Consider the following 26184-nt stretch of genomic DNA (forward strand, 5'->3'; position numbering starts at 1 on the left):
ATAGGGATCCCACAAGTTACCTAGTGATGTATCTAGTGAGGACTCCTCGACCAACTTCTGCATTGTCCAAAGTCACCTGGCCAAGACGGATAAAACTGCATAGAAAGCCTAAGAAGTATCTTCTCCCCATGGAGAGAGATCTTCACTAGCTTTGTTATCTTGAGTTCTTGGATTCACATGAAACCTACACTCAATAGTGGGAAGTTGACTTAAACAAGGTCACCATTCTAAGCAAGACAATGGTTTATAAAAGTGTCAAGGATCCCATGGGCTCTAGGATGCTAAACATAAGCTCAATAAGGTCAAGGATGAGGAAGATAAGGAAGAAAAACTCAAAGAAGAGCTCGTTGAGCCTCAAGAGGAGGATCTAATGTTACATGCAGAAGCTTCAAGGTAGACGAGGAACTTCAATGCTCATAAAATCAGCACTCTTTCACGACTAGAATAACACACAAAACTAAAAGTAGATGTGCAAAAAATAGAGAGAGAGAGAGAGAGAGAGAGAGGGAGAGGGAGAGAGGGAGAAGATGACACAATATTGGGTCCCGAATACCCTATGTAGGGCCCCCACCACAAATGGTGTATTTACTTTTATTAGAATGATACAAAATCAGAAAATAAAAGACTAAACCTAGACCTTCTTGACTGAGGTAAAACCTCTACCCTTGACCTTCAGATTTCACCCTTGCATTAGCTTCTTATTGGCTTGTCTGGGCCCTTTGAGTAGCTTCATCACCTTGTGAAGATTCAGATGATGAATGAATGGAAACTAGCCTTGGGTTTTTATATCCCCAACAAAAGCATCCAGTCAAGCAGCTACTATAAAGAAGTTGGCCAGCAGTAAACTCCATGACCAGCATTTAATACCAATATTAAAATGTTGTAAAAAATCCATGTTCACATTGGACTAGGCTTGGCCACTTGCGCATGGGCCATGGGCTGCTGGATAGCCTATGTGGGCTATCCCACACCTGATCGACAGTCCTTGTAAGGCATGGGGCCCAGTCGGTTGGCCGTCCCATGACCATAAGGTTGGCCGACATCCCCTCCTAGCCCATCTCATGGTGGCTGGTGGGTATAGTTGGGGCCCTCTTGGCCCCTTAGGGGTGGGTATGCACCTCCCCAAGCCCACATGCATAGTCTTGGGGTAGCCCCATCTCTATATGCACAACCTATATGCCTATACAACTATCTGGCATCTTGTAACCTACCAGATATACAAAACAATTGACATTGTTCCAGAGGGAGACTCGCAGCGTAGACTGGCAGTGTTTCATGTGTAGGACAATGCACACCTACCTCGGACACACTGAGTGGAACCTTGGCTGACTCGTCCCCGGACTAGGCTCATATGGGACCAGTTTTCCACTCCTGGTCTTGCACTTTCTTGTTCAGATATGTCCACGTGGCATCCAAGTGCGGGATGCACATGACATCCCCTTCTGCTTAACTTGATGGAAGCTGCATAGACTCCAAATAGTTTGTCAATAAAGCTGGATAGACGTGCGAAGAACTCTTTGTCAAGCCATACTGCTTTGTGGGTCCCTCGATCTTGAAACTTTGTGAGGAGGAATTGTCTTTGTCTTCGGCCTAAGCTATGCTTGAAGAGGTGTAAAAGGATATTTTTTGTAACCATTACTTCAGCTTCATCAATGATATCTAGTTCTGCTTTGTCTATCAGGTTTGAAGGGATCGCACTTGCATATGGTTTTAACCAACCGACATGGAACACATCATGCATAGTCCAGCTCGAAGGTAGCTTCAATTGCATTGAAACCTCGTTAATCTTTCTCTGGATGGGAAAAGGTTCAAAGCTCCTGAATGACAACTTTAGGCATTGCTTGCCCACCTGTTTGGACCTTTGCATCATGGTCCGAAGATAAATCCAATTACCTTTGCATCATGGTCCGAAGATAAATCCAATTACCTTCCGAAAACTTCATATCCCTTTGGTCTTTGTTGGCATGTTGAGTGTGGGCCTTTTGAGCTTTAGCCAACCTGTCTTTTACTGACTCCAAAATCTCCTAGTAAAACTTCGTCAATCTGTTCCTCGCAGGTTTACTGAAGACAAGGTTCTGGTCAATAGCGACTAGAATGGTCTTCCAAACACTACTTCATAAGGAGTCTTGCCAATAGCTGAAGAAAAGGAGTCATTCAAAATAGCTTGAACTGAAGGCAAAAATGATTCCCACTTATCTTGCTGATCGTGGACATAACCCTACGACACATCATTGATTGTAGATTTATGTCTGGCCATTAGTCTGTGGGTGAAATGCACTAGAAAAAATCAATTTAGTACCAAAGTTATTAAACAATGCCCTCCAAAAATGACTGGTAAACTTGGCATCTCGGTCTGACACTATGGTTCTAGTAGGGATCCCGCCAATCGGGTACCAATGGCTAATGAACAAATAGGCAACATCTTCGATGATCACATTGGCCCAGTGTGGAATAAGCATAACAAATTTTCTAAATCTAACTATATTCAAGCACTGAGTATTACACTTACCCGGACTAGGAGGCAAATTCGTGAAAAAATCCATCGATATATCTTGGAAAGGTCCCTCAAGAATTGGTAAGGGCTGTAACAACCCTATCTTCTTCCCACACGAGGAGCTTTCACCTTTTGACAAACGTCACATATCCTTGTAATGCCTCCAACACATTTGAATCCGGTGCCTTTTAGTCTTGATACCCTTTAGCAGATCGGTGAGGTCCGTCGAGAGGTCAGAAAACTTGTCTATGTGGGTGGAGTATGCCTGGCATATACCCACAAAGGATCTGATGTCATAAGCAATCTGTGGTACTTCCCAATTGACAATGTCCCACCTTGGCCGGGATCAAGTCGAATGCCTTGTGCACTAATTATATATCCAAGGTAATGAACCTCAAGCAAATAAATTTTGACCTCTTCTCATTGACGTAGAGCTCGTTGTTTTCCAGCAACTTCAAGACTTTCTCCACATCAATTTCATGCTGCTCAATAATAGAGCTGAAAATACCAGTGTGTCATCCAGAAATATGAACACACACTTTCCAATCAATTCCGTAAATACCTGCATCGTCAAGCCAAAAGGCATGACCACAAATTCATAGTGGGCCCATTCCAATACGGAAGCCTATCCCCCCCAACAATCCTCACCTGGTGGCGCCCACTCTTTAAATCGAGTTTTGAGAACACCTTAGCCCCATTCATCCTCTCAAGAATATAGTCTATTTAGGCATTGGGAACCTACTCTTGATAATCAGCTTCCTGAGTGCACGATGAGAAGACCCATCCTTCTTCTTGGACAAACAGGATAGGTGCTACAAATGACAACACACTGGGATGGATGAAGCCAGATTGCAATATTTCTTGGAGTTGGTGGTCCAACTCCAATTCCATTGCCTTGGAAAGGCGATATGGAAACTTGCTCAAGGGTTCCTAGGAGGAGGTCAATATTGTGGTCCTCTCGTCTACAGGGTGTTGAGATTCAAGCTCGATGTCAGTGGGAGCCAGCTATGCTATGTGCTGGCAGATTAGGTAGGAACATGTGTGAGACATAAATGACCGCGTTGTCGTGCCATGGCACGTCTATGGTGTGAAACTATGCATGTGAGGCCATTAAATGCAAATCCAGATGCATGGGATTAAGTGCCACAGTGTACATGATATTCCGAGGGCTAGCAGAAGTCCCTATGCCTGTGTACATATGGAATGCGTGAAGTGTGGAGAGTTTTGCTCGGGGATGCCTTGGCAGATGTACAGGGTGAACGGTTTTGCTGTGAGCATGTACATGCTTGTCCGGAATATGGTTGGCTGGATCAGGTTAGTAAAATGGCAATGGAGGATGGCTTTATACCCTTTTTGAGCCAATGAGGGTACTAGGATACTGTGGGTGCTTTCGTTGCTGTATATAGAATTGTACAGAAGTGTTAGTAGCAAAGAGGTGTTTGGAGTATAAAGCAGTATGTGTAAAGCAGTATGTGAAACACATAAATGTGTTAAACTTGGGAGGTGGGCTATATCCATGGCCCATCCAAAAGGCAGTGCATAAATAAATGCCAAAAGGGTAAAATGTGAAGATCCCAGGTGGACAAAGATGGCATAGCATCAAATGGATAAGGCATGTGCGCCAAATCGAAATAGGAAGCGCATGGATGGATATGGGAATGAGTGGCACAGTTTCTCGAAGAATGAAGCCGGCAATCGAGAAGCTGGCTAGGAGAGGAAGAAAGGGTGTGTTGCCTTGTTTGGTAGGAGGCCTCTCGGACGCAGAAAAGCCGTGCGCAGCTGCAGATATACACAGAGGGGAACCGCCTTGTGATGAAGCTGCTGGGGGGCTCTTGGGCGTGAGCAGCGGCTAGCGTGTGCAGAGGAGAGTGACTGGGGAGGCCAGGCAGCTGACGGGCGTGAACAGGTGAAGCTAGCCGCCTTGAGCAGAGAGGTGGTGGTCGTCTAGAAGCGCAGAGCAGAGGCGCAGTCGAAGCAGCCCAATTCAGGCTGGGAGCTTGTTACAGTGCAGAGGCGAGGAAGGGCCGGGCTGGTGAAAGGCAGGGTTGACAACCAGAGACTGGGGGGAACAGCTGGGGCTCTGGGAAGCAGCCGCAGGGAGGGGTAGACCGCTTGCTGGGTGATCGTGCAGAAACCAGAGGAAAGGAAAAGAACAGCCGTTGGGCACGTGAAAGTCACCGGGGGGGGGGAATACACCTGGGGAGCGGAGAGTTTTGATGCGGGTTTTGGATAGCTGTCGCAGAGCTAGAGTGTTTGTTTTTGTTTTTTTAGCCAGCACTAGCTGGTAGGGCAGCTTGCCGCCTCAGGGCGCAGAGTTGTTGTGTTTGTTTTGCCGATAGCAGATGGCCAACTTCGGAAGAGAAGGAGAGTTTTTTTTTAAATGTTGCTTTGTTTGCTTTGTTTCCACCGGATAGTAGCAAGGAGGAGAGTAGGAGTGTCGTGTTTTGTTGGTTGGCAGGCACTAGATTTTGTCTGAGAGGTGAACGTTTTGCTTTGTCATGTTCCCACCACTGATAGCAAGGAGCAGAGAATAGAGGTTCTGTTTGAAGAAGTCACTAGTTATGAAGTTGGTAAAACTCATAGGAGCGATATGTTTTCTGTTGGTCAGCCTGTGCTTCTGCTAGAGAGCATGAAGGAGTACTTATTTATAAGCAATGAGAGTGTGGCTTGCTAGCGCCCCTACAATTATACTAAGAACGGGTGCCACTCTGAGAAGAACTCAACTGAACGAGGGTCTCTTAAATGCCATGATGGTTTCCAAGCTTCTATATGAAGGCAACTGTTGATGCTGAAGCTCATGCAAGCTGACAAGAATAGAGGTTGAAGCTACTTCACAATTTCAAGAGGTCATCAATACTTCAAAAGAGGGAGAAGCCTACAAGTGCTGGGTATTAATTCATTTTTTTTAAAAAGCTCTTCTCTCTACTTTTTTTTTTATATAAATCCCACCACTCTCTTACGGCTCCATGCTCACTTTATATCATGACATTTTGATTCACTTGAACTCAATCTTTTACCTTGGCCTTGGTGGGATTTGAAAACGACTCTCACAGCCAGAAGTCTCGCACTTTCCCAGCGATACCGCCCACGACACGACAGCTTTGGTGAACCCGACGTGAGACTGCTGGGGTGAGAGTGTGGTGAAATACACAGGGAAGCTATGGCTGACAATCCTGAGGGTCAGGGGGTTCATTTTGACCCGGGGTTTATGCAAATGTTTCAGATGTTTACTATGTATATGCAACAGCAGCAAGCTGCTGAGAGGGGGCAAATTTCCACGACTAAAGCACTGCAGTCAATTGTGAAAAAGGTGGATCAATTTGATGGTAAGGACATCACAAAGTACCTGCGCAATTACACAAAGGAAATGGAGCTAAACAGGGTGACTGAGGAGGATATGGTTCGAAGCTTTGAGCTGGTATGTGTTCCTGAAAAATAAGAGAGCGCATAAGAGGATTACAGGCAGCACATGGTGGCAGCAATTGGGAGGAGTTCAAGCTTGCTTTGAAGGATGATTATTTCATGGAGGATTCCGAGCGGGTGACCAAACGAACTTTCTTGGAATGGGTCACAAAACCCAAAATGGGACTTTCTGCCACTGAGTTGCTAAGAGAGTTTGAGAAGTGCTATGCCCAGCTGTCAAGGATTGAGCGCACAACCTTGGACAGGGAAAAAACAAAGCTCTTCTTACAAGCAGCTGGGAGAGATCTCCAAGAAAAACTAGAAATTCTCCTTGAGGATAAGGATACAGAGCAGGGACTAAAGAATGATTAGAATGATGTCAAGGATGCGGTCACCATGCTAGCAAAGCGACAACGAAGGAGGGATAAAATGGTGATGAGCTCGGCAACTCCTATAATTGCTGTTACCCCTAAGAATCTGCCAAAACCAGCTGCTGCAATCCCAAAGGTAGAAGGGCCGATGGATAAGCTTATTAAGGGCATGCGAGACTTAAAATTGAAGATGTCCACGATTGAAGAAAAAGGGCTACCATTAGGGCAGGCTTCTATGCAAAGGCCTCAAGGCTCAAAGCAAAGAAGGGTTTACATTTAGATGTATATGGTGTGATGACCCAGAACATGCAAAGAAAGACTGTGCTAGCTATAAAGAAGCCCTCAGAAATCAACTTGTGTTTTTCAAAGATGGGAAAATTTACCTTACAGAGACTCGTCTTCCATTAAGCACAAACTTTGGAAAAGGAGGGATGAAAAAGCTGGTTGAAGACATGGTTGCTGGACATGCCATCTCTATGGTTGAGGCAGCAACCTATGGGTTAAAGGTTGGTCAATCAAAGCAAGAATCTGAGAATGATGAAGATTATGAGAATGAAGATTTTTGGCCATCAACAATGGAGCTAATTGCGTCAAAGAAGGTGTCTAAATAGGCTTTGCATGAGGCAGGTGACTATATACGTCTTGAGATTGGCTTGGAAGATCCTGTGGATTCTTTATCTGTTCATGCCTACATTGCAAAATGCCAGAATAATGAGGCACAGGTAGAGGAAAAGCATAAGAGGAAAAATGACGAAGGAGATGCCATGGATGATGGTTATGATGCTTCTATGAATGCTTTACCATGTTTGTTTAATAGTGTTCAAGGTGTTGATGATATGCATGTTGCTAATGATGTTATGGAGGATAGTGCATATGTGACCGGAAGTCATACGAATGTTGTTTCAGAGGATGTTTGCTTTGCAGATGGTGGTTTTTGTTTGGAGTTTCTCTTTCAAGACAAGCAGGTTTTGTTAGAGGATCAGTTTAGTGAAGTTAATGTTTATGTGGATGAGTGTATTGCTCAAGACAGTGAGGATCTTGGGATGGCTCAGCTATTTGGTGATGATGAGTTTCTATTTGCAAACATCGGTAACCAACAATCTATGAATGAGGCTTCTTGCACTCTTGATGATGCTAGAGATGTGTTTTGTTTACATGATAAAGATGATGCTTTTGATGTTTATGCTATTGATGGACCGGGACATTTTGATGTAGCATCACACCTTGATTTTTTTGCACCAGTTTGCATAGATGCATGTGAATCATGTAAAGGCTTTGACAGCATATTGGTGGTGAAGATAGATGAGGAGGTAATATGCAAAAGAGCACAATGTAATGAATGGATTGCTATGATGCCATTATGTGTATTTGAACCAAGGATATGTTATAAGTCAATGGAGCAGGCTCATGTGGAATGCAAATGGGTATTTGATCGTGGAATATGGATTGTTGGCAACCATGACAAATGTATTTGGGGATTGAATGCAGAACAATGGTGGATAATCAAGAAGGCTTTGTTTTTTTTACTTGTTTGATATTTATGGATACCAAAGCTTGGTTTGAAACACTTTAAAGTGTTCCAAACATGGGGGTTGGCCAGATGACAGGTTCTTTTTGCTGATTAATGTATGAAGATGACATTCAGATATATGTGGATCTTGATGATGACTTGGCACATACCGGAGGATGTGCAAGTTGAGAGGGGGTGGATGTCATGCCATGGCACGTCTATGGTGTGAAACTATGCATGTGAGGCCATTAAATGCAAATCCAGATGCATGGGATTAAGTGCCATAGTGTACATGATATTCCGAGGGCTAGCGGAAGTCCCTGTGCCTGTGTACATATGGAATGCGTGAAGTGTGGAGAGTTTTGCTCGGGGATGCCTTGGCAGATGTACAAGGTGAACGGTTTTGCTGTGAGCATGTACATGCTTGTCCGGAATATGGTTGGCTGGATCAGGTTAGTAAAATGGCAATGGAGGATGGCTTTATACCCTTTTTGAGCCAATGAGGGTACTAGGATACTGTGGGTGCTTTTGTTGCTGTATATAGAATTGTACAGAAGTGTTAGTAGCAAAGAGGTGTTTGGAGTATAAAGCAGTATGTGTAAAGCAGTATGTGAAACACATAAATGTGTTAAACTTGGGAGGTGGGCTATATCCATGGCCCATCCAAAAGGCAGTGTGTAAATAAATGCCAAAAGGGTAAAATGTGAAGATCCAAGGTGGACAAAGATGGCATAGCATCAAATGGATAAGGCATGTGTGCCAAATCGAAATAGGAAGCGCGTGGATGGATATGGGAATGAGTGGCACAGTTTCTCGAAGAATGAAGCCGGCAATCGAGAAGCTGGCGAGGAGAGGAAGAAAGGGTGTGTTGCCTTGTTTGGTAGGAGGCCTCTCGGAGGTAGAAAAGCCATGCGCAGCTGCAGATATACACAGAGGGGAACCGCCTTGTGATGAAGCTGCTGGGGGGCTCTTGGGCATGGAAGAAAGGGTGTGTTGCCTTGTTTGGTAGGAGGCCTCTCGGACGTAGAAAAGCCATGCATAGCTACAGATATACACAGAGGGGAACCGCCTTGTGATGAAGCCGCTGGGGGGCTCTTGGGCGTAAGCAGCGCGGCGGCTAGCATGTGCAGAGGAGAGTGACTGGGGAGGCCAGGTAGCTGACGGGCGTGAACAGGTTAAGCCAGCCACCTTGAGCAAAGAGGTGGTGGTCATCTAGAAGCGCAGAGCAGAGGCGCAGTCGAGCGCGAAGCAGCCCAATTCAGGCTGGGAGCTTGTTACAGTGCAGAGGCGAGGAAGGGCCGGGCTGGTGAAAGGCAGGGTTGACAACCAGAGACTGGGGGGAACAGCTGGGGCTCTGGGAAGCAGCCGCAAGGAGGGGTAGAGAGGGACCGCTTGCTGGGTGATCGTGGAGAAACCAGAGGAAAGGAAAAGAACAGCCGTCCGCTGGGCACGTGTCACCGGGAAGGGGGGGAATACACCTGGGGAGCGCAGAGTTTTGATGCGGGTTTTGGATAGCTGTCGCAGAGCTAGAGTGTTTGTTTTTGGCTGTTTAGCCAGCACTGACTGGTAGGGCAGCTTGCCGCCTTCGGGCGTAGAGTTGTTGTGTGTTTTGCCGATAGCAGATGGCCAACTTCGGAAGAGAAGGAGAGTTTTTTTTTAAATGTTGCTTTGTTTGCTTTGTTTCCACTGGAAAGTAGCAAGGAGGAGAGTAGGAGTGTTGTGTTTTGTTGGTTGGCAGGCACTAGATTTTGTCTGAGAGGTGAACATTTTGCTTTGTCATGTTCCCACCACTGATAGCAAGGAGTAGAGAATAGAGGTTCTGTTTGAAGAAGTCACTAGTTATGAAGTTGGTAAAACTCATAGGAGCGATATGTTTTCTGTTGGTCAGCCTGTGCTTCTGCTACTAGAGAGCATGAAGGAGTACTTATTTATAAGCAATGAGAGTGTGGCTTGCTAGCGCCCCTACAATTATACTAAGAACGGGTGCCACTCTGAGAAGAACTCAACTGAACGAGGGTCTCTTAAATGCCATGATGGTTTCCAAGCTTCTATATGAAGGCAACTGTTGATGCTGAAGCTCATGCAAGCTGACAAGAATAGAGTTTGAAGCTACTTAACAATTTCCAGAGGTCATCAATACTTCAAAAGAGGGAGAAGCCTACAAGTGCTGGGTATTAATTCATTTTTTTAAAGCTCTTCTCTCTACCATTTTTTTTAAAATAAATCCCACCACTCTCTTACGGCTCCATGCTCACTTTATATCATGACATTTTGATTCACTTGAACTCAATCTTTTACCTTGGCCTTGGTGGGATTTGAAAACGACTCTCACAGCCAGAAGTCTCGCACTTTCTCAGCGATACCGCCCACGTCACGACAGCGTGTCCAGCTGGTCATAGTGTGTGGACATTAGCTAGGGTTAGATGAGTGTGGACACAACTCATTGTGTGTTGTGTGGATTATGGATTAGTGCATTATGCTTTGTGTGAGAGTGGACATGGCTTCCCTCTATGGTTAGGGTTTGCAATATACATTAGGGTTTGCTCCTGTGTGTGTGTCTCCTCCCCCTCTACCGTTCTTTCAACGTGGTATCAGAGCCTTGTGCTGTTTATTAGGGTTTATGAGTGAGTGAGTGAAGAGGGAGAAGAAGCTCTGAAGAGAAGCTGTGAAGCTTGGAGCACACCAAATACTATCAGATCTGAGAGCTTGGACTACCGGGTAAGGTCTTCTAAACATCCTTGAGCGGATTGCAGGTGATACAGGCAAAAGCAAAGCAAATCAAAGCAAAGAAAAATTCTGGTTTTTGGAAGCTTTCCATGTATTTGCAACCTCTATGCAAGCCCTATTGTGATTTTGGAGCATTTTGGAAGCATTTGGATGTATGAAAATCTCTGGTTTTTGAGCTCTCACAAAACAGAGAGAAGGAAGCCCAAAATTAATGCATTTGGAGTGAGTTTTTTGCTAAAATCCAACCATTGATGGATTGCACATATGCCTAGGTGTGTTGCGGACTCAAACCCATCTTCAATTAACACTTAAACAACTCCCAAATCCCCTAAATGCAGGCAGCGCAGACTGCACAGAGAAAACAGAGCTGAATTGTGTTCATTTTGGAGCGAGGAGGCCAATTAATCATTGGTTGCTTGATACATTTCAAGTTTGCTTTAGAAATTGGTTGCTTTACACTTTGGAGAAGAGGGCTATGTGATTGGATTGATGAATTATGCCTAATTGAACTGGGAATGAGCTGATTAAAACAGGCTGTCCACTGGTTGCAGAGAAACAGCGTCATTTTAATTGAGTAATTAATCCTTGGTCTTATATAATTGCACAAATTCCTCTTACATGGACTTGATGGACACTATTGCTAAGCTAATGAATGCCTGGTTTCTCAATTTGGTCAAATATTGAAGAAATTAGAGCCATTTTCCTACTGGTTTTTCTGGTTTTTCCCAAAACAAAGAAAGGGGTTCTCAAAAATTGATATGTACACATGTCAGATGGTGTTGATACTCAACATTGAGGTTGATTAGGTGTCAATGCAAGTTTCCCATACTTGATTGCACCATTACATTGTGATTATAGACAGATAATGCAGCACTTTGAATGCTCTCTCTGACCATTGCTTATGAGCAATAAGCTGTTGCTGTGTAGGTTGTTGAGGTAGCTCAGGCTCTGGCTCAGCACCTGTAATGAGATTCCAAAATCCTTTTCCTTTCAAGAAACTCTTTATCCTGTACTTCCATGCCTGGAAGTTCTTCCTATCCAGCTTTTCACCAACAATCTGAACTCGATTATCCGACATGTTTGCTTAATGCGTACACCTTCCGCACACTTCAAATCTGTAAATGAGCCTTCCTCAGCTCAACCACACTCCAATGAATGTTCCAGATACTCCAAGGTAGCCAACAAACTCCAAATTTGATGTAGAAAAGAAAATGCACGTGGTGGAACCATCTATGTCAGGAAGGGGGGTGCATGTGAGCCTGAAGAGCAAACGATCTCAAAATTGAGATCCGACTAGAGCGTTTTGACTGCAACAGCGAGCCCTACAAGAAGACGTCCAAGATGGCCCCTTCCTGAAAACGTCAGAATATTACCTCAAGAGGAGCGTGCAACAATGAGATTAGAGAAGATGCTCCCGATACGGCTCCAACCCTCCCTTTACAAGCTCCTCAAGGAAATGGTGGCCAGGTTAGCTTGGTTATCTTTTAAAGAAGAGTTTTTTTTAATATTAGTGTTAATAAATGTGTATCTTTTCCTTTTAAAATAATGACATAAATTGTATGAAGTTACGAATTGTGTGATGCGGTATTCAATAAATTGCATTGAAATTGTTATCTTTAAAGAGTGCAAGTTTTTCCTGGCTTCGATGCTAACTCTGTTCCATGCTTGTGTAGCTGGGCGGCGTCGTTAGCAAAGCCCAGGAATGACCCAAGGTATCCCTCATACCATTAGGAGAATAAGGCTCGTTGATTGAGGCGAGAGATTATGATGCTGCCTAGTTCTGAGGGCCCAGGCTAGTGCAGTGAATAAGCCCACCCTAGTGTGCAGACATCCCTCTAAGGGGCGGGAGGACGAGCGATGGAGGCTTGAGAGGGCAACAGGCCGGCTTGAGTCCTCGCGAGTGGCCAACGATGAGGTGTATGATCCCATAGGGTTTTTCCCAACATGTAGAGACTGGAAGGCCGAATTCTAGATCATCGGCAGTATAAAGGAAAAGAATAAGAGAGCTGGTTTGGCTTGTATGGAATTGATTCATGTATAAACTTTTTTTTTATATAAATCTTGTTTTTGGCATCATTGTATTGTGAAAAAAGACTATTTTAACAAACCTTGTGAAAAGGGGAAAGTGGGAGGATGGAATGCCCCGAATGGCACCATCCTATGGACGGGTGGACCCGATTAGTCGGGTAGTTTTCCACCAACAGATTAAGTGAAAGCCCTACGCTAGATAAACAGGTTCTTGGGCAACTCTATTCTAGAAGACTAGGCCAATGGTTGTGCCTTGCATGGATGAGGAAAAAAGCGTTGCCTCTATCCGATTAGTCGGTAGCTTTCCAACCTACGCTAGATAAATAGTTTCTTGGGCAACTCTATTCTAGAAGACTAGGCCAGTGGTTGTGCCTTGCATGGATGAGGAAAAAAGCATTGCCTCTAGAAATCAAGTCTAGTAGTTGCCCAATTTATGATCAATTACCCTATGTGTGATTTGATTTTTTAGAAGATCACGTTCCCCCTAAGGTGTCGATGAATAGGAAATTTTCTCCAAGTTAAGACATAGTGGACTATTTAGAAGGGGGGGAACCTTACACTAAGGTTGTAACGGACTGTAAGAAAACCTAAAAAGCAAAAACAAAAACTATGCTTACTCATTAAGGGAGCAATTGGTAGCATCAAGACATGACAACGATAGAGGGACTACGTGGGCCGACACCTTCATTGAATCCAATGGTTGACATCTTCGAGCCATTGATATCCATGCCCCAACTGCAACTCCCAGTACTATTTGCCATGCCAATAACAAGCGTGTCATCAGGATTTACACCCCTTGTCACTTCAATCCCACCAACAAGCTTCGGTCCTTTGTCTAACGTTCCCACAAATCCTATAGTTACCAACCCTCTTCAACCCCTAGATGCTCATACCTTGGACATACTGACTAATCTAGAAAGGGGGTTTTCCCAAGGACTAAGTGAGTCCCTACCGACATTAGCACCCACACAGGGCCTCAGTGACATACAAAAATACGCTCGTTCAATTCATACAAATGTTGAAACAACAATGGAAAGCCATTAGAAATCAAAATTACCCCACCAAGGTACATGTGTTGAATGTTTTCGATGGTTCATCACATTGATGCCTGCTACGATCAAGAAAAACTTCAAGACTTTGAAAATAACCTTTATCCATGACTTTTCAAGACAAGGTGATCGTTGGAGTGCAGTGAAAGAACTCTATTCAATTGAGCGAAAACAAAACGAAACCATTAGAGATTTTATCTTTCGGATAAAAATCTTGGACTTACGATGTGAGCCATGGAAGAAACTAAATGGTGCTCAATTGAAAAGATGTTTCATGATGGACTTAAAGAATAACAGCTTACGCAACTTGATCATTGTATCCAATCTGGAAACATTTGATCAATGTTGTAAAGAAGCAATTGATACATTTAGATGACAAATGATGTAAGATGATCATGATACGCGATGTTCTACATCTAAACCAAGTGAAGCAATGGCTAAAGAAAATTTGATCTCATAATTTTCATTCCCAGGATTTTATGCAGCCTCTAAGAGAGGATGAGATCCTACAAAACCAACCATCCTTCATGACTCTCCAAGTGATGGGCAAAATTCCTTGTGTTCAGTGCAATCACTACATCCATCCCAATCCCCATTATGAATACAAGGTGCCTATTTATCTATACTACATATATTATAAAACCTTGGGTCATGACACACCCTAATGTCCTAATTCATTTACAATTAACTCAAAACATCCATCTCCTGTACCCCAAGCAGAAACAGTCCAAAGGGGAGAAACTGCTTATTAGTTAGGAAGCAGTTAAGCAAACACTTCAGTGTTTCTATTGTCGTGGAGGACTGCACAAGGTGGCAAAATGCACAGTTTGGAATTCTTCCATGCCCACAATTGGGACACCTTGCATGTGAACGATGTGGCATCGATCACATATTCCAAGATTGCCCAAGGCGAGTTACTTCAATGCAACTTGTCTCACAAAATACAACTCTTAACATATTGAGTGTGCAAAATGGAAAATTGTCCATGGTACCCTTGAATGTGCTTACACAATTGCAAGCTAAGGCATAAGAAATAGTAAAAAAGAATACAAAAGAAAGCACTTTGAAATGGGTAGAAGAGAATGTTTTACAATAGAAACCAAAAGAAAAAGTAAAAACTTCTAAACCCAAGAAAAACAAGGGGCAACAAATTGTCAACACCAAGGTTGAATTAAAGGACAGGGAAGAACAGCCTATGGAGGAAATAAATCCAAAAGAGCCAAAAGCTATACATCATGCAGAAGCATCCACCTCAAAGGCTACCACACAAACCACAACACCCAAATGTGCAACATAGGATACAAAAGCCCGAAAGAAAATTTGTTCTCGTCGCAATGGGCAAACTAAATGAAAACCTAACGATCCAAAGAAAGTTAAAAGATGATAAAAGTTCTAGTACATCACTTAGTGTGGATAAAACAAGTTTTGATTTGCCACTTAGTGCACCTCACAGACCAATTAAGAAACTAGAACCCACCCAACCACCCCAAACTAAAAATCATGATCACATGACATGCAAAACACAAAAAGTAAGCCAGAAGAGCATGCTTAGCATTGTTGAATGTCATATAGGATCACCAGTTGTGATTGAATCTCATAATGCCAATCTTAAAAAAGCAACCAAAATACAAGAACCAGAGGAGTATTGCTTCCCCTTTTAAGAGGAAGACGTACTCTCTAAAGAAGAGGAGTCATTAAAGGAGGCAGATTGCATGAATGATACGGTTGAAAAAGCATGTGAGGAATTTGATGAATCCCTTACAAAATTAAAGTAGTCTCTTAAATCCTCATTTGGAGGAGTGCTCTTCTTTCATGTGGTGAACCCAGCATAGCATCAACACTTGCACCTTTAAAGGCTAAACATGAGTTATACCAAGACATAAAGAGCTCCAAAATAGACCTCAATTAAAGGCTAAACATGAGTTATACCAAGACATAAAGAGCTCCAAAATAGACCTCAATTAAAATTGTCAGAGGATCGAGTGTGCCATTGTACACATTGGGTACTATTGAAAAAGCTAAGAGCCAAAAAGAGGATGAAAGTGAATGGGAATATGAAACCGAAACGAGATCTAAAGCTTCCAAAATTGACGTCAATTAAAATTGTCAGAGGATTCACAAGCTTCCAAAATAGACCTCAATTAAAATTGTCAGAGGATAGAGTGTGCCATTGTACACATTGGGTACTATTGAAAAAGCTAAGAGCCAAAAAGAGGATGAAAGTGAGTGGGAACATGAAACCGAAACGAGATCTAAAGCTGAAAGAATCCATGGTTCTTATTGAAGATTCTATTATGGTATGGTTGGATCTCCCTACAGGCAATGATGTTAAGCGTGCAAAATGCGCATTCGAGCTAGTCATAACATCATGACAATAGACACTTCGGTGTCATTGTTGGGACAACCTAAAATCATCCCTAAAGACAATGGTCTTGCAAGAGGTGCCAATGCCATTGGACAAAAAAAACATTGAAGTTCTAGGTTACTTTAGCTATGCTACTTAAAAAATCAGTAGAAATGTGGAATTTAGATTCCATGTTACTCCATATACTCTTGAGTATGATGTCATCTTGGGTGGAACTTGGGTAAGTTACTTATTGTATTCAATTGATGAATCCATGCAAACAGTCACCTTGAACACTCCTACAGGCAATGTGCAATTGCTATTATGGGAGGAAGAGACCTTAAAGGAATTGGAACTCCCAACATATCTTACTAAGAATATCCCAAGAATTATGATTGGATTAGAACTTTCCACTAGACTCACCACAATTCAAGCACATCTTTATCCATGAGAGAAGAATCTAATGACCCTCGAGTTATGGGATTTGTTAGGTCAACCAACACTCATAGCGCATCCTGAAATTTATGGGATTTCTTAGGTCAACCAACACTCACAACTCATCCCTGAAAGAACTCCATTTACACAAGACTTGAATATGACATGTTTAGGGTACTTTGAACATACAATGTATATTGAAACTAACCCCCTTTACTTGCAAGTTTTTTGTGGTTGAGTATGTGTTAGAAGTAGATTTGATATTAGGGCATAAATGGACTATTACTACCCAAGCACCTTTGTGCTTTACTAGCAATGTAAGATTCTTCCCTCTAGCTTTTGAGGTGTAAAGGTGTAAGAACCTCCCCTTCTGTTCTTGTAATTATTTGCCTCTCTGGAAATAGAAGAAAGATCTTGTTTTATCCTGTTTTGGCCTAGAGAGATATAATCTAAAATTGAGATATCTTTGAATATAAAAATCCTCCTAGTGTCTAAAATGGATTCCCCTGAAACAAAAGTTTAAAATGAACTTTTCAATGTGCATTAGGAATTAATTGAAAATGGTATAAGGGACCTTAGCCTAAGGGCCTACATTTTCAGAAATTTTTGGATTATGGTCTAAATAAGGTTCCAATGGGCCAATCAAATTAATCCAAGTGTTGGGATGAGATAAATCCAAAAGAATAGAAGAAAATACCCAAAAATGAGTAAATGCTCACATAAGATGAAGAGTTGACTGAGTACAAGGTTTATTAGTTAAAAATTATGAGATATAACTAAAAAAAATAAGATATTTTAGAATAATAATGCATTTTTGACACCTTGGTAAGGAAAGGGGGACTCTTGAGGTAGGCGCCTCTTTCACATGTATGGAAGGGTTTTTAATTCAAAAACATTGTGATATTTTTATCTCTCCTCTCTCCTGGATGAAACCAAATAAAAAAGGGAGCCAAACTGGTCCAAATCTTGTCCAAATTGAGTCAAACTAAACGTGAAAAATTCTAGAACCTAGTTGCACTTAGTTAGTGACCCCCCTCACCTATAAATAGACTCTCATTCCTTTGTATTTTCATATTGGAGCTATACCATGCTAATATTATATTAAAATAATCATATTTTCTATTATCCCTTAAAATTTTCTCTCTCTTGGGAGCTTGGAGCTCTCTCTCTCTACAACAACTCTTGGAGTTGCTCTTCTCCTCTTGGTGGACCAATTGATTGGTCGGGGGCTTCACTACAATTAGAGAATCAAGCCAAACTTGTAGAGGTAAAATTAAATTTTATGTTTTTTTTCAATTTTCTCAATAACTTTCTTCTTCTCAACCCCTCTCAAGCTTGAGAAGTTTTCTAAAGGAATGTTTTAATTCAAATCAAGCTTTCACTAAAAGTCTTAATGTTTAATTAAGAGAAAGTTAATCTTTATGCTTATTTATAATGCTTTCTTTAAGTAAATCTCTCTCTCTAAAAGAATAGCCATCTTTATGGCTAAATCCCTTGGAAAAGGATGCTTCTCAATGATAATCTCTTAATTCAAAGCTAAACTCTAGGCTTGATAAGCTAGAGATTAAGAAAATGATATTTTCATGATTTTGTGCTATTAAAATAATGGTAAATTATTTTAGATTGTTTATGAGTAGTTAAAGACTACTTTAATTCATTCTAAATGAGAAATGGATTATCCTAACAATTTGGAAAAAGAGAAATGTTAAAATTAGCTTAATCTAGTGGAATAATCATAGTTATGTTTAATTTTATGGTTAAAATTATGATTTAAATTCATAGTTTGATTTTAAGCATAAAAGAGGAACTACTATCATATTTTCATCAAGCTTTTACTCTTTTAGGAAAAATTGAGAATTATCAGTAAAATAGCAGCAAAGCTATGGCAAAATTTTTAGAAAATAATACACATCTTATTTTTATGCATAATGCTAAAAGAGGACTTCCTACCATATTCTAGGATTGGACATCCTATGCAAAAAGAATGATTTTCATCATATTCATGAGAAATAAATTTTTTGTACTTATGCATAATTAATTGACTATGAGAAAAGAGTAATTTTTGGTGGTTAATTTATTTTTATGCAAAAAGAGGAATTCCCATGATATTTGAGATCCAAGAAATTAAATGGTAAAAGAGAAAATTTTGGCATAATTCAAATTATGAGTATTTATCAAAAGTGGAATTAGGAGCATTATTAACTTTATTGGAAAATATGGGTAGAATTGATTTTTTGTAAATCCCATGAATCTTTTACTCGAAAAGAAGAATATTGAATATAGTTTACTCGAGAAATTTGAGAAAGAATATGAAAATATCCATTGAGAAAACTTGGATAATTCTTATTCAGGAAAAGATAATCTGAAATCCTTGGGAGGATCGAGGATCCAATGAGTAAACGGAAGTTTAGAATTAATTCTCATTAATGAAGCTTAAGGAATGAAAATACAATACTTAAATGCTCTTTTGGAATTTTTACTATTCAATTTTGATAAGGTTTATTTTCCTTGTTTAAACCTTCAACAACACTCTGATACGTAGATTCAATGGGATAAAAAAAAAGTACCTTTAACTAGGCCAAGCAATTGGCAGAAACTTAGAAAAGTCCTATCAGTATATCGAAAGTAGAAAACGGTACTAAAAGAGGATGTGATAAGATGTGATGTGGATCTAAATGAATGTAAATGAATGTGATGGGATTTAAATGGATGCGATGTGATTAGATGAGATGTGAATGTGATAAGAGGAGATGTAAATGAGATGTGAATGAATCTAGGATGTGAATGTGATGTGATAAGATGTGAATGTGATGTGATGAGATGTGAGTGGATGTGACGAGATGTGGAGGATGAGATGTGAGTGGATGTGACGAGATGTGGATGAGGTGTGATGTGATGTAAATGGACATGGATGTGAATGTGAGGAGATGTGGATGAGATGTGATGTGATGTAAATTGATGTGGATGTGAATGTGATGAGATGTGAATAAGATGTGAGATATGTGAAAGGATGTGATGTTGTGATGTAAATGGATGAGAATGAGATGTGATGTGATAGATGTGCATGTGAATGAATGGATGGATGTGGATAGATGTGCATGTGAATGAATGGATGGATGTGGATAGATGTGAATGTAAATAAATGAACGGATGTGGATGAATGTGATGAGCTATGAATGGATGTGGTGTGATAAGGATAGATGTGATGTAATGTGGATGGAATGAATGAGGTGTGATATGGATAGATGTGGATGTGATGTAATGTGGATGGAATGAATGATATGTGATATGGATAGATGTGGATATGATGTAATGTGGATGGAATGAATGTGATGTGATGTGGATGGATGTGAATGAGATGTGATAAGATGATGATGGATGTGACGAGATGTGAATGAATGTGGGATGTGAATGGGTGTGATGGATGTGATGAGATGTGAGTGGATGTGGTGAGATGTGGTGAGATGTGAATGTGATGTGAATGGATGTGATGTGATGTGGATCTGGTTAGATATGAATGGATGAGATATGAATGGATGAGATATGATGTGGAAGATGAGATGTGATGTGATGTGGACTTGGGTAGATGTGAATGGATGTGAAGTGATGCAAATAGATGTGAACGTGATGTGATGATATGTGGATGGGATGTGGATCTGAATGAATGTAGATGGATGTGATGTGATGTGGATGGGATGTGGATGTGAATGAATGTAGATGGATATGATGTGATGTGGATATGTTGTGACGTGATGTGATAAGGATAGATGTGATGAGATGTAATATGATGTGACTGGATGAGAATGGATGAAGATGATGGGAATACATATGACTGGATGTGGAATAAGCAATGTGAATTGATGTAGAAGAATAAGGAATAACGAGAAATGATGTGGAACAATGTGGAAAGATGAGAGTAAGTTAGAAATTGTATTTATGAAACCTATTTTTAAATGACTATTTTATGTCAAGAATGCTGGGGAAGTTGTAATTTCTCGACTACCACAGTTTCTACTTCTCCTGCTGCTAATAGTTTAGCACACTCCTTGCTTTTGTTATGGGGTCCCGAAGCACAAGGAGATTTCACCCGTTGTTGGTGCCATTAGGGGGTCTATGGACCTTCATTGCTCTTCATGGTTCCTTTGCTTTGATAGGTTTCATGTTACGTCAATTCGAACTTTCTAGGTCCATACAATTACGTCCCTACAACGCAATAGCGTTCTTTGCCCGTATTGCCATTTTCATCTCTGTATTCTCAATCTACCCCTTGGGGAAATCCAGTCCGTTCTTTGCACCCAATTTCAATGTAGCAGCTATCTTTCGATTCATTCTCTTTTTTCAAGGTTTTCGTAATTCGACATTAAACCCATTCCATATGATGGGGGTTGTGGGAGTTCTTGGTGCCGCCCTTTTATGCGCCATTCATGGTGCCATAGTGGAAAACACTCTATTTGAAGATGGTGATGGTACGAGCACATTTCGCTCGTTTAACCCAACTCAATCCAAAGAGACTCATTCAATGGTAACTATATTTTGACCATTTTGTGAATTAGGTTGTGGAGACCTAAGTGATAAAGTTGCAACAGCTGACGGATAGTGAATGGAGGACGTCTCGCATAGCAAGGTCAACCAAGGTCTTGACTAGCCTCGATTCGATTTAAATGGTGAGGTTCCGGTACGCTGGATGAGAGACCAAGGAAGCGGCCTATGAGTGAAGCGCTAGGTGGCCTGCAAAAAGGAGCCTAAAGGGTGCTGACCATACAGTGCTCGGGCTCTGGGTCGCCGAAGATACCCACGCGTGCATCGAGGAAGAAAATGGAACAAGGTGTTAGAGTTGTTTTTTGAACTCGGCCATAGATTTGGTTGATTGTCCTTGCTTCAAATGAGGACATGGCTCTTTTATATGGATCTATTGGTTGATCTTGCTGATCTTCAATGGAGAGTCCATCTCGATTTTCTTATGTGATTATATTTTTGGGTACTATGAGGTAGGAACTATTGAAAAGGCCCCTGAGTGAACAAGTGGTGAGCGTTCTGGTTGCCAATGATGCCATAGGTACACCGATGAAGGAATGATTGTAAATTGGAATCCAAGCTAGATATTTTGGAGGATTGTGATCAGTGATACTATGGTTGCATTAAAAGATTGTTTTAAAGACAGCTAGATATTTTGGAGGATTGTGATCGATCAGTGATACTATGGTTTCATTAAAAGATTGTTTTAAAGACAGCTGAATCTGTGAAACAGGCAATTTCATATTGGGTGTGTAAGTGGTGTGACTATCTTGAAGTTTGCTTGAAGCACCGGCTAGGGGGCCTAGGAACTCTTTTCCCTGGTACCCAGGGTAAAACATAATCAAATTTCTAAATGGATCCTGACTCTATGATCCAAGTGCAAGTCTCTTCCTTGATCTGACCATGAGACTTACAGGTTTGGTCAGATGAGTTTGGTTAGTGAAGACCTTGACTACATTAGAATAAAATATCTCAAAGGAATTGCCTATGTCTGCTGGTGGGCGAGGGAAGTTTTTTTGAGTTTGGTTTTGGAAGAACCAAGGGATTAGTCTGTTGTCTGGACATCCGTGGGCATGGCTCTGAGTGAGAGGCTTTGCCCTGTGCAAAAAGTGCTACTTCCACTGCTAGCACCCCAAAATTTGTTACGCGGAAGGGGCAGGGATCTTTCAAGCAATAAGATCATCATGATGGTTAATGACACAAAGTTGACAACACCATACTTCCAGGAAGAGGATCCAATCCTAATAGATTTCTATGATGGTGAACGCAAAAAGTTACAAGTCTTTTCAACAGAAACCCCTATACACAATGACCTACTATGTGCATCAATCTACCGACTCTTATAAAGCATCTATCCCCCCAACTCCATCCTCACCAACAAAGTTCAATGCCACAACCTCACAATCCACATCTAATCCTGAAGAAGTTACCCAAGCACAACCATCTAACAATGAACTCAAAGGAAAATCCTCAGAGCCAATGCCTCTTCATCAACAAACCTCACCAATTTAGGAGACGAATGCTTACTCTAAAGCCCCATTCATCAACAACCACTCTACAAGAGACTCTAGCCTCATTGTCAACAATGCCCATGAGTCTCAAAACCGTAACCTCAATGCCAACCAATGTCAAGGAGGGTCCAAAGCCTTCCACAAAGAAAACTCCACCAAGACAACCAAAATCAAGATATCTTAATGGCATCAAAATGTGGGTGGAAAAGTAGTTACTTGTAACTCAAGGCTACTATGAAGGCACCAATCCAATTTGGGTGCCTCAATCATCATTAAAGCCTCTTCCTCAACGCAAAACTCAAAGGCCTAGGAAAAATAAAAGAACTCCACAACACCGTCCACAAAAGCCTATGTGAGTTCCTCAAAGAACTCCAACATCTCAACAAGTGTGGGTACCAAAAAGCTTATTGCAAGCACAAGGGTACTACCAAGGAAATACCAAAGCTTGGATTCCCAGGTGCATCAAAAAGTCCCCTAAGCCTACACAAAGAAAGAAACACCAGCACCAAAAGCATCAGCCACACCAATTTATAATGTTCCTCAAAGATGGGTGCTTGTGCACGTGCTTCAATGTTTAATGCTATCACATCTCCTACAGACTTAAAAGAACTCAAGACTTTCTGACAGACTATTTGACAAACTAAATGACAGCGCTGGTGACAAATGGATTGACAACTAAATTGACAAGTAGATTGACAAAAAGATTGACACATTCCATCTTGCATTCAAAAATCTGCCCAACACTACACAGAGAAATCCGCCCAACACTACACATTAAGACATCTTTTTTCTTCATCTCCTTCTCTAACCACCAAAAACTACCCCATAGATAAAAACTCCCATGACTTCTAACTTCCATCCAGTTCCAAAAGACACTTTTCATTACATCCGATTATGACAAACTTAAAGACAAAAAAGTAGTCAAAAAGAGCATCTAATTTTGGCCTTAAACACTTGGCACAGCTCGGTGGCTCGAGCCATAGGCTGACTTCGGGGATCCACAATCCCTTGATCCGGATTATTTTGTGCTTTATCCTTCTCAGTACTTGCATCTTGAACTGTCACTTCAACTTCCAACTTCTTTGTCTTCTCAGCTTCTGGCTCTGCCTCTAGAAGAACAACAGTATTCACCTGAAGCTCATCTTGCTTGTCTGCCTTTGCTTTAACTCCTGATCCTTCCCCCTCAAACTCCAACTGCACCCCATTGACCTTTCGCTTCGCTTCCAACTGCTGCTGCAAGTCTGCCACACAATCCGCTTCAGCTCTTCATTTTCATTTCGAACACGCTTATCGCCAGCAGCTTCAAACCACATTCTGAATTTATCAATGGGCTCCCCCAAATGCTCTTCAAACATGCGGCTGGCATGACTCCATAATTTTTGAGTATACTCCTACACCTCTTTCTTCAACTCTTCCAAATCCGCCTCAGCCACCAGCACACCTGTAACAGATTGCCCCTCCAAGACTGCTTTCTCCATGCTGATCAACGGAGTCAGTCTGTTTATCAGAAAATTATTTTCCGACATAAGCTCCACAATCTTGTCTTCAAAGGACTTGAACTGCACATCAATGGCCATTTTCAAGCCATCTGCCCAACTACCAAACTCCATAGCTGCTTGCAACACTTTCGCCATCTTCCCTTGCATCTGCTCATTTAATTTTGACAATTCTTGCTCAAGCTGGGCCTTTTCTTTTCCTGATACATCCAACTAATCCTTAAGAAACTGGATCTACCTTTCTAATACTCCCAACTGCTCTGAATTCACTTTCTGACCCTCCAAAGACACAAGCATTGCCTCTTGATTATTAATAAATCTGCCTAACTCCGCCAGGCTATTAATAGCCTCATTTGCAGTAAATCTGCCTAACTCCGCCAGGCTATTAATAGCCTCATTTGCAGTAAATACCCTAGGCAGATTGACATTAGCCTTGACATTAGCCCAACTCTATGACATCAGAGGTTTGGACACAGTCTGAAATGGCTTCTGTTCTCCCGACTGTTCCCCCAACTTTTTTGGAATGAAGGTGAAAGTCTTAGCCTTTGACCCTACATGAGGCACACTTGGCAAAGAACAAAACAGTGTAGACTTACTTGCTCCCCCTTGGGCTACCACATCACTGCACTCCGGAGTCACCCAAGTTATGCGATTTGCTGGCTTTTGCTTTGATCTCGATGGAGATCCGTACTCCATCTTCCACTTCTTAGCCTCCTTTGACAGTGTTACCACCGGTCCCACAGGTACCTGCAACACATGACTGAAAATACCCCCCAAATATGGGACAAGCTTTGTCAGGGACGGTGATCTCCTCTTATCTTTAAGCTCCGCAATCTGCAGTCTCTCAAAAAGAAATGAGGCCCAGTCAATGTGAACCCCGCACTCTGCATTCCATAATGGCGCAAACGCCTCTTTGGACATGTATGCTATCTTTGCCAGCAAACAGATTTTGTCCAAATACCAAAACAGATGCTTGCTCCTCACTTTTTCTGCATTCCTCACCATATAGTATCCCCTAGTGCCTTGTGGTGGCCCAAACTCCCCTTTCATTATAGACTCCGTAATCTTCTTCAGCTTTGCACCCTGTTGATTAGGCAACTTAAACACTTCAGCCACTAATTGCGGCGTTACCTCTTTATCATCAGTGATGTAGCCCCGGTTTTCCCTCAAATGCTGCATCTGCTATTCTGCATAAGGATTGTGTTGCCATGCAGACCAAGGCAACTGCATGGCAACACAAGGCAACTGTGCAAATTCAAACAATCCAACCCGCTTCAGCCAAACCTTCGTCTCATCTGCATGCAAATCAATACCTTCATCTTATACTCTAAAAACCCTCTACAAATTGAAGAGATTGGAGCTTCTCTCTCTCTCTCTCTTCAATCTTCCTTGGAGACTCCAACAACATACCAAAACAAATGATTGGTTGGGGGCCTCTACTGTGATCAAAGAATCAAGTAATTTAGAAGGTAAAGTGTGGATTATTGTCTTCTTTTTCTTAAATCTCCAAATGTTTCTCTTCTCAACCCCTCTCCCTCAATCATTCCGATTTCGCTTCGGCCTACCATCAAATTTCCCTGGAAACCTAGTTGCCAACTTACTTTCCTCCTTACTAATTCTACTCCGATTTCTAATTCAACTTCCACATACCTCACAGCAATGTCCTCAGCCTTATTAATCATCCATCTTGGAATTTCAGGAACCTTGCCATAAAACTTCTTCAGCCGAAATCCATTTACTGGCTTAGGGATAGGAGTTCCAAACACATCTATCAATCTAAAAGTTCCTTGCCCCAATTCTTGCACAATCTGATATGGACCAAAATACCTAAGCTTCAACTTTCCTGGGTGTGGCCCCAATTATGAATTGTACATCATCACCCAATCTCCTTTTTGAAAAATTTTGAATTTAACCTGCCTTGTCATCCATGCTTGTCTTCTATTTTGACTTACTTCCGCCACATAAGCACTATAAATTCTATCTTCTTCAAACTTTAACAATTCCTGATGCCTATGCAGCAATGAATCTTCAGGGCTCAATCTATGCTGAACTGCAAGCCTCAAGCTATATATCACATATTCCATAGGGACAACTACTTCAATCCCATAAACTAGCTTAAAAGGTGTCATGCCTATTGCCACCTTGTATGCAGTCCTAAATGACCACAATGCTGAATCCAATTTCTCATCCCAATCTGCCCTGTTTTTAGAAACAATTTTCTTCAAAATCCTCACTAACACCTTATTTGTGTTTTTCGCCTGCCCATTAGCCTGCGGATGATACGGGGTAGATTTCTTATGAA

The sequence above is a fragment of the Cibotium barometz genome, chromosome 59, assembly GCF_041138505.1.
Source record: "Cibotium barometz isolate CiBa-2024 chromosome 59, ASM4113850v1, whole genome shotgun sequence".
Taxonomy (NCBI): Eukaryota; Viridiplantae; Streptophyta; class Polypodiopsida; order Cyatheales; family Cibotiaceae; genus Cibotium; species Cibotium barometz.